The sequence below is a fragment of the Thrips palmi genome, unplaced genomic scaffold, assembly GCF_012932325.1.
Source record: "Thrips palmi isolate BJ-2018 unplaced genomic scaffold, TpBJ-2018v1 HiC_scaffold_6, whole genome shotgun sequence".
NCBI classification, from domain to species: domain Eukaryota; kingdom Metazoa; phylum Arthropoda; class Insecta; order Thysanoptera; family Thripidae; genus Thrips; species Thrips palmi.
In genome coordinates, this window is record NW_023144633.1 from 8,626,471 (window position 1) to 8,635,963 (window position 9,493).

A 9,493-nucleotide genomic window follows, 5' to 3' on the forward strand; every position below is an offset into this window, starting at 1 on the left:
GGGTCTCGGGGTAGACCGCTGCAGCCCATCAGGCCCAGAGAGGACGGAACAGAGAGGTATAACTGGGATAGGGCCCGCTCCGCCAATTTCCGAACCTCGCGGGGCGCGCGAACTAACACGGTAGCCAACCTACGACACAAAAAACTTCATTTTTGTTGGCGCCTTTTGCCCAACTCGCCATTATTTTTAAAATGCCTTAATATCTATTACATTTGGCAAAACAGGAAAAAAAGCTTGAATGCTAGTTTAATAAAAATAAGGGGACATGAAATATTAGTTTAATATTCGTTGAGCCAGCCCTGCTCGGAGCCTCCCGAAGTTCCTTCGGCTCCGAGCCGACCGCCACTTCGTTGCAGCAGTAGTCGCTCGTGTCGTCCCCGTGTTGTGTTCGTCGTTGGACTTGTTTATTTTTGTTGCGGTAAGTATATATTTAAATTCTTTAGAATTTAGTCCTTAGTTTCCTTTCTTGAAACTGCCGTACTGTGAATCCCTCTCCACTCCTCGGCGCCCCGGTTAACTCGTTATGTAATGAAATTCGGCGATTGCCCAAACAGGCCTACGCAGCCGGCATTGCTTAGTGATGGCGTCCATCTTGTACTGAACATTTTGTGATATGTTTTGAGTTTTTCAATTCCGTGGTGTTTCCTTTATCTTATATAGTCCCTCCTCAGTGCATTATCTATGATCATAGTAACTTTTTTGAAGTGTGTAGCGGCCTCAAGTGACTTTGCGGCCGAGTGGCCTAAACTCATAACCTCAAATCTGTGCCCTGTTGGTCTCTTGTTTTTCCTAAGTGAAAAAAGTTATCACTTCGCTTTTTAAAATACGTGTCCCAAACATATCAATTTGTGAATAAAGTTGCTTTCTATTGCATAGACTCATTCTCAAAGTGGGGGGCCCCCCACCTCTTTTTAGTTTCTGAGTTATGGATGTTTACGCAAACTTTTAGTCGATTACCCCAAATTCTCCTAACGACACAGAAAATGGTCCCCAGCCTTTCAATTGAGGCTTTTATATCTCTTTTAGTATTAGATAAAGGTGGGGGTTGCCCTTTTTTTTTACCCTCCTTTGTGTTCCTAAAAAACAACAAATAAGAACAAAATGTGACAAGATATCTAAAATTTGAAGAAAATAAAAACAAGAGTAGGAAAAGGGGTTTCACACCTTGTACTGGGCTTATATTTCCAAATCTTTCTCCTTTCTATGTGAAGGTTCAAATGCCAGAATCTGCAAAAATGCGTACCTTTTCCCTATGTCATAGGGAGACTTTGGAAGAAAACGACTCAAAGTTTGCGTAAAGCTCCATAGCACAAAGACCAATATGAGCGGGGGTTTCCCCAACTCAGGGATTGAATTCATCTATTAATGGTTTAATTTTAGCCACACATTGAACTTCCTGTCACAAGTATTTGTAGAACTTAACTTAATACTTAATATTTTTTTATCTCTTGTTCCAGATGGCTCTTGATTTTAAGGCTTGGGGCGATGTCATCACCTTCCCTAACTCCAAGGGGATGAAGGTGTTATTGGAGGCTGTTGACTCTATTATTCTATCCACCAATCTGCTCTAAGTGGTACGTTCCATTATGGACTTAGTTTTCTCACTGGCTCTTTCTTTTCCCCATCGTACGTTTGCTAATTTCTGTCTCTTATTTCTTTTCAGATCGATGATGCGTTTTGCGGGCTCCCCAACTGATCCTTCCGTTTAACTTGTGACTGAAGATTGCCTATTAGTGATCTGTGATATAATCTGTGATAAATGTTTTCATTTGACATGTAGTTTTTAAATTTTAAAAATTTTTGACTTGGTTAATGATTTGTGATGTATCTGTGACTAATGTTTTCATTAAACATTCCTTTTTGGTTAAATATCTCATTTTCATTCCACAAGCCTGCCCTAGCGCCCCCCCCCCCCAAAAAAAAAAGTGGAGTAAGCTTACAAGCTATTTTCTCATTCCTATAGAACAGTGAAAAAGACCAATAGAGATTTGAAAACCACACCAACTGACACTCGAAGCAGCCCATTATGCATCTCAAACACCAAAACCAGTTTAATTGGCCAGGATCAACCACAATTCAGTCCAAAAACCTGGGTACCGGGCCAGCCGCCCGGCCGCCAGGCGGCGCGAACGCGCATTCAAACGAACGGCGCGGCCCGGGCCGACCGGGCCGTGTCGAGCTCCAGCCAAAAAGCGCGCGAACGCACCGCTAGGTGCGCTACCGTCGGCGCGCGGCCGCCGGGCCCGACGAAATTGGCGGAGCGGCTTAGCATGGGAGTTATACCTCTCTGTTCCGTCCTCTCTGATCAGGCCCTTCAGGCCCGAGCACCCTCTCCGCGAGGGTGCATATCCCCGCCTGAAGGGCGGGGGGGGGATTCCGTGCGTAGGGGGTCATTTCAGGTCACCGGGGCCTTGCGCCTGAACTGAGGGTGATTTGGTAGCTTCAGCAATTCAAATTTGTTTTACGAAACGAAGACCATGTCCTCATGTGGATAAGTCAATCTAACTTTTGTTTTTCTAGGTTTTGTAAGCTGCTAAAGTGCCGTTTTGTAAGTTCCGTCATGGTCACCAACACCTATAAGACAACATTGCCACGCTGTAGTATATGACTCAGCCACATCAAAAGAAAACTCGCTATTTCACTCTCTTCCCTGACTTATTCTTCACAAAATTATGGAAGGTGACCTTTGTATCATCACTTGTTGGACCCGAAACAGCCTATGGGAAAATGTCCACCGTGTGACCATGTGACCTATGCTGCTTTCACAACTGACGGTCTACTGGGGTTCCTTTTCGTTTAAGAACCTCGCGACCACTTGGGATCGAAAGAACATAAAAAACGCTTCCAGAAGCCCGTGCCCGCGGGACCTGGGGCGGTCAAACGACGCTTCCAGGCCGTCAGAACTGTTCATAACGGTAAGGGTGTAAAAATAGATGTAAATTCCGTTTTGGGCCGTAGCTCCTCCATCTGAGGGAGAAAGTTCCCACAACCTCCGCTGAAAAACGCTATTTTGGATGCTCAGAATGATCCCGTCAACAGTTTTTTTACCTATCTCGTAACCCAGCGGGTCAGGAGACTAAACACTTCGCTTTGTAAATTCCGTAATCTGTAAATTCCGTCATTATTTCTGTAAATTCCGCCGTATTTCATAGGGGGTGAAATTAAGAATTAACTTGTAGCGCTGCCACGCTCAGAGGGGTACTGGGGGGTACTATGTATGCCATCTACACCAAATTTAGCCCCTAAAGTTGAACTTTTTTTAAAAAAATTTGGTACATCCAAAATGACCCTCTACGCACGGAATCACCCGCCTGTGTGTCATGTGCCTGTCCAAGTGTTCGTTGCCGTGCCCCTCTGTGACCCCCGTGATCCTGAACTCCACCAAGATGGACTTGCCCTAGTCCCCACTGGCGAGGTGATCCTTGCCCCCGTCGTCCTGGTCCCGGTGACCGTCACGTTCCCCGAGGTGCCCGTCGACCGCCCCGCCGCGGTCCCGCAACCTGAGTGTGTCCCCCGGTTGCTGGTGCACAACAAGACCCCCGTCTCCGAACCCAGGGAGTGCTCTGGACCACCCCAGTCGCCACCCGTAGACGCTACCGCGAGCCAACGGTCCCCGGCTCAACGGCTAAGGAGCCCAGCCACCACCCATTCTGGAACTGCCAACCCTGCCGTCGAAGTGCGTGTGCGTGTTGTCCCGGTGCTCCCTGACTCCCCCATACTCCCTTATTTACTAGTTCAACCAAAAAAACGGGTTGGAGCCAGATCTGAGGGGGTCCCCGGCCAAGTGTTTTTTTTGTCTGGAGCTGCTCGATGCATTTGTCGCCCAACTAAACGAAGACCAGCTTGCTCTTTTCAATGCGGTGATGAGCGAAGTAGACAACAGATCCGAGGACAAATTGTTTTTCCTGACGGGCCCAGGAGGTACGGGAAAAACTTTTACGTACAACGTGCTCATTGACTTCCTCATATCGAGAGGTAACAAAGTAGTTGTAACTGCCTATTCTGGAGTAGCGGCAAATCTCCGTTTCGGGAAGACCAGTCACAAGGCTTTTGGTCTTCCCCTTGAAGACGAAGGAGTCGGTCTGTCAAGAAGCACTCTTAAACTTCAAAGCATCGAAGCGCTTAATCTACTTGGGAGCAATGTTATCTTATTGGACGAAGTTTCTATGGTCCAAGCGTGGCATCTTCACGTTATTGATAAATTTTGAGATCTTCTGAACATTAATGTTCTATCTGGTAGAAAAATTTTGAACACACAAGGAGATTTTCGCCTGTAGTGCCACATGGAAGTCGAGTTGACACTGTAGACGCCACAATAACTCATCGAATCTACGGCCCCTTTTCAGACATTTTTTTGGCTGAGCGATAGCGAAGCCCTTGCCGTGTTTGGGCGCGCTGAAAAGTGACTGGTCGTGCGTCTGTCTGTCTGTGAGTCTGTTTGTACTCACCAACGATTCTCAGCAACTACAGTGGCTATAGTATCAAGATTTCGTATTTAACGTCGCCTTAGCACCCCCCAACACGAGTTTGTTTCAAATCGTTGTTTAGTATCGTTTGAAATATTCAAATCATATTTTTGAATCAGGTCATTAGCGTGGTTAGGTTGGCAGCGCGGCAGCGCTTACCAATTTCTCATACCTGCGGGTCCGCGGCTCTCAAATACGGGACATAAGCAAATAAGCAAATAAAACGAGTTAAAGAACAGAAGGGTTTGGAAATGAGATCGGCCTTAGTTTTTCAACATTCTAGAATGATTAAAACCCTTTTGGAACACGAACACAGCGAAATATGGAGAATGGATTTGAAAATGATTTACGTGTTTCGTTCCCCTCTCCCCCCTCCACTGTCAGAGGGGAATCATCTTCAGGTCAGTGCACTTTGACAAAGCATTGTAAAAAGAATGTTTTTATTTTGACCTTTTGTATTGTGTGCATCTTTCATTTTAGTGTCATCCTGTTTTAAAAATTTTCAAACTAGAGGAAATTAGGGAAATGCATAAACCCCAGACCAACTTTTCGCAGGCAACATCGGGCAGGCATTGGTCAAGTACCGGGCAACTATGCGCAACTACGGGCAACTGCCGGGCAACTACGGGCAACTGCCGGGCAACTACGGGCAACTGCCGAGCAACTCGGGGCAACTGCCGGGCAACCACCGGGCAACTCCGAGCAACTCCGAGCAACTGCCGGGCAACTATGGGCAACCACCGGGCAACTGCCGGGCAACTGCCGGGCAACTGTGCGCCCGAGCACAGCTCGCGGGCAACTGAAGGAAGATGTCGGAAAACATCAGTTCAATAGGTCGGTTTTGACACCCCTTTTTAAAGGCGAGGGGGCCACCACCCCCGTAATCCTGTGTACAAATTGGCTGGTAATCTCTGGTAATCCATGGCGTAATCACGTAATCCTTGACAAAATTTTGTCATTTTTCACCGTTTTTAGTCATTTTTGAACGTTTTTGAGCTATTTTTCAACGTTTTCGAACCAATTTTCGAAAATTTCACGCGTAATCCCCAGTAAATTTCCCGTAATCCCGTAATCTTGTGTACGCCTGAAATGAGAGTGGTGGCCCCCTCGTTTAAAGGCGTAGCAAAAACATGCTAAAATCGACCTATTTTATTGAGATGAATCCGTTTCCGACATCAGTTTTTCATTTCCACATATTTGATTTTATAAACTTAGATAACACATAAACTTAGATTCGAAATTATCAAGGATTTGAGCTTCGAACATGCCAAAGTTTCGTATACGTACGGGACACACTCTCAGCCTTTTTCTGACTATGACGGGGCCCCAAGACCCGAAGAATGCCTTCGGGCTGGTCCAACGAATCGGAGAGGGGAAGAGTGTGTGTGTGTGTGTGTGGGGTAGGGATGTAAAGGCCGGTAATATTACCGGTAAAGAACGGTATAATACGGTAAAATACCGTATTTTACGGAGACCCCGGTAAAATTGGTATTTTTCGGTAATTTTGAAATATTGACTTATTTGAACTTCTTTAGCTTCCATACGATTAGACAGGACGTACGGACTGAAAATAGCGCTTCTTTTGAACTCTTGGTTTGTATCTGCCCCTCGTGCCACCCCGTGTACCTTAAGACGTCTAGCCACTTAAAATTAATGTGAAGTTAATGTTCTCTTCTTTTGCAAAACTTGTAGAAATCAAAATCCATTCACGCGACCCAAATCTCCGAAAGGCAAATCAAAAACCTTTCTTTGTTGCCAAGGTTCATATAATTTTAACTAACTTAAAATTGAAAAGAGGTAAATCTAGGGGTAGATATTTGTTAGACATTCGGGCTGAAAAGTGTAATGAACATTGGTATGGTTGTTGGACACCTTGCAGCCTTTAAGGAAAAAAGTTTTTTCATGGAATTGAGACAACTTAAGGGAAGGTGGGGTACCATGTGACGGTTTTTGTTAAGTGCCCGTCAACCCTATACTACCAATCACATTACATCCATAAGTAGTCATGTGAACGAAATGATTCTTCACCTTAAAATTTCTGTTGAGATTTCTAATTTATCTGTTTTGGTTGCTGAGTTATCCCGAGTTGAATGGGCCAAGTCAAAGTGTCACTTCGTGCCCCACGTAGTACACTATGTGACAGCCTTAGTGCACCATGTGACAGTGGCCTTTTGTCAGGTTTTAAATCCTATTCAGAGTATCTATACGCAAAGAATGAATGAAGAAGACTTCTAGCTTTTTATTTCCGTTGAGTTTATCAATTTATCATCTTTGGTTCCCGAGCAATGAAGGTTTTAGTTATTAGTGTACAAATGTCATGGGCTGAACACATTCAACTGAGTGAATCGTGGAATCCCATAGCGAATGACAGCAGTGTCACATGGTGCCCAGATCAACAGTTTTGGGGGAAACAGCAATAACTCTCAAAGTTTATACCGTAGAGAATCGAGCCAAAGCTTATTTTGCGCTTAAAACATCAAAGAAGAACATCTTGCAGAGCATATGTCCTTAAAATGTATTTTAAAGGTAAAAAGCGGACGCGGCGGGAAATAGAAAAAGTTTCCAATGAGCTATTTTAAGACTATTTCCAGTTCTGATCGCTACCATTCCCGTCCTTTTCGAAGGAGAGTCACGACCTATTGCACGTCGATTCTCCTTCATGATACCTTCCTTTGAGTCTTCTTACCGCTGTTGGATAGCAAGCCGTTTGGGAGAAAAAGCCTAAGTCACATGGTGGCCGTGTCACATGGTACCCCACCTTCCCTTACTTGGATTACGAGAAAAACAGCGCCCGTTTTGTTAATTCTTAAGTATATTTGAGCTGTTAACTTTGCTGCTCTACGCATTTCTTAATCCAGCCCAGTAGGAATAAGTGAAAAGCAGTCAGATTCAAAATTAATTTAGGAGGGTCTAGTGGGAGAAAAGTTCATATTTTTGACCCACAGGGTCTTTCGTCCTTGTCTATTTCAAATATGCGACATTGTCCTTGAGTCATGATGGTTTGCAACCATGTTTGGAACGATGCGGCCGATAATTAATGATACACCCTCACCCAAATGAACCTCTTTTCCCCCTATTTCACAAGAAGAACCACAGTTACCCCTTTAAGCCAAGAAAAATCAATTTTACCCAATTTTACCGTATAATACGGTAAAATACCGTATTTTACCGTAATTTACGTAACTTTGAATCTTACCGGTATTTTTGCATCCCTAGTGTGGGGGGGGGGGAATTCGCGGAGGCCTGAGGAGTCCGAGGCAGGTAGCGGTCGGGTTCCTGCACGGTTTATGATACTCTTTTCAGATCCCCTCAAACTTCGTAGTCCGGTATTTTTAGCAGATGATACCTTTACTACTTCAAACATACTTAGAACAATACAAGACACTTAAAGGTGTCAGCTAGCTTTTACTCGAGAGCGGTACAGTGAGTGCTTGATGCACGGTCAACAATGTGCGCGAAACATCGATAACTCCTCCCGGGTACAGCGCCAGCGGCACCGGGCGTAAACAATGGCACCGTCTCCTCAGCTCGGCCCGCGCGGCAAGGACCAACATCGACACTCACTCCCCAATCATATATGTTCTAACCCTTATTACAATTTTTATATAATCACAAACATGCGAGCATACTGTCAAAACTATAGCACACACGACAGTACCAGACGAGTATCATCTGCTTCCATGAACGTTTCTTGAATGGAGATTTTTAGTACTATTGACAGAAAAGAGGTGAAAAATCAAATATGTGGAAATGAAAAACTGATGTCGCAAATGGATTCGTCTCAACGAGATGAAAAGCAAGATACCCTATGTCATAGTTTTAGACTCGAAATGGTGATCTGCAGAATAAATAGGTCGATTTTAGCATGTTTTTGCTACGCCTTTAAAAAGGGGTGTCAAAACCCACCTATTGAACTGATGTTTTCCGACATCTTCCTTCAGTTGCCCGCGAGCTGTGCTCGGGCGCACAGTTGCCCGGCAGTTGCCCGGCAGTTGCCCGGTGGTTGCCCATAGTTGCCCGGCAGTTGCTCGGAGTTGCTCGGAGTTGCTCGGAGTTGCCCGGTGGTTGCCCGGCAGTTGCCCGTAGTTGCTCGGCAGTTGCCCGTAGTTGCCCGGCAGTTGCCCGTAGTTGCCCGGCAGTTGCCCGTAGTTGCGCATAGTTGCCCGGTACTTAACCAATGCCTGCCCGATGTTGCCTACGAAAAGTTGGTCTGGGGAATAACTTGTGTTGAAATTGGCAGGCATACCCGGGTCGGAGCCAGAGTCTTATTTTCGTCCTTTCTTCGGCTTATTTGGTTTCCACATAGAGTCCGTTTGAAGCGCGGCAGAAGACAAGAGCAATGGTCATTCAAGGCGCGCGCAAGGGTTAAACGAGGCGAAACAAAGGTTGAGAGCAGGCGCACGGTAAAAACGGTTCCTGGTTTTCCCAGGAGCCCCCTGGAAATCGCCTATGTCTTCGCCATAGGGCTCCTGGGAAAACCAGGTACCGTTTTTACCGTGCGAAAAAAAGACGCTGCGCAAGCTTATCTTTTTCGTCTTGAAATTGTCTCTATCGCGTTTTGATTTAGGCTTGCGGAAGCCGAAAAGAAGGCGAAAAAAAAAACGAAAAGAAGACTCGTACGAGCCGGCAGAAGAGCCGAAAAAAAGACGAGATTGAGCGCCGCCGGCCTCCGGTCGGCAAAAGAGGTGGTGGGGGGCCAGCGACCGCACTGGCGAAAAGTAAACACAGCATGCGCTTCGACGCAGCGTCGAACTATGAACCATGAGACTCGGAAATCGGTGCCGCAAGCCGCTGGGCCAGGGCGACTTGTTGGAGGTTGGGTGTCTGAGCTTGAGTCCTGTCTCACGCTGCCGCGGCGGCTGGCTGTTGACGACAAACTCGACGGCTGTGTGGTGTGACGGTTCAATACCATTCATTCACTCATCGTCCGATCTATTCAATGCGTATGATTTCGCTAAAAAGGTGATAGAGAGCACAAACAGTAAAGGCGATACAAAAAAAATTTAAAAAGTGTAAAATAATATTAA

General features: G+C 45.7%; 1 long non-coding RNA gene across 1 annotated transcript; it reads left to right on the top strand.

The window, feature by feature from the left end:
• The first annotated feature begins 311 nt into the window (after positions 1 to 311).
• Positions 312 to 1,773, top strand: LOC117651709. Its single transcript, XR_004588121.1, has 3 exons — positions 312 to 418; positions 1,458 to 1,574; positions 1,664 to 1,773. It is a non-coding gene; the product is annotated as an uncharacterized LOC117651709 (long non-coding RNA).
• The last annotated feature ends 7,720 nt before the right edge of the window (positions 1,774 to 9,493 follow it).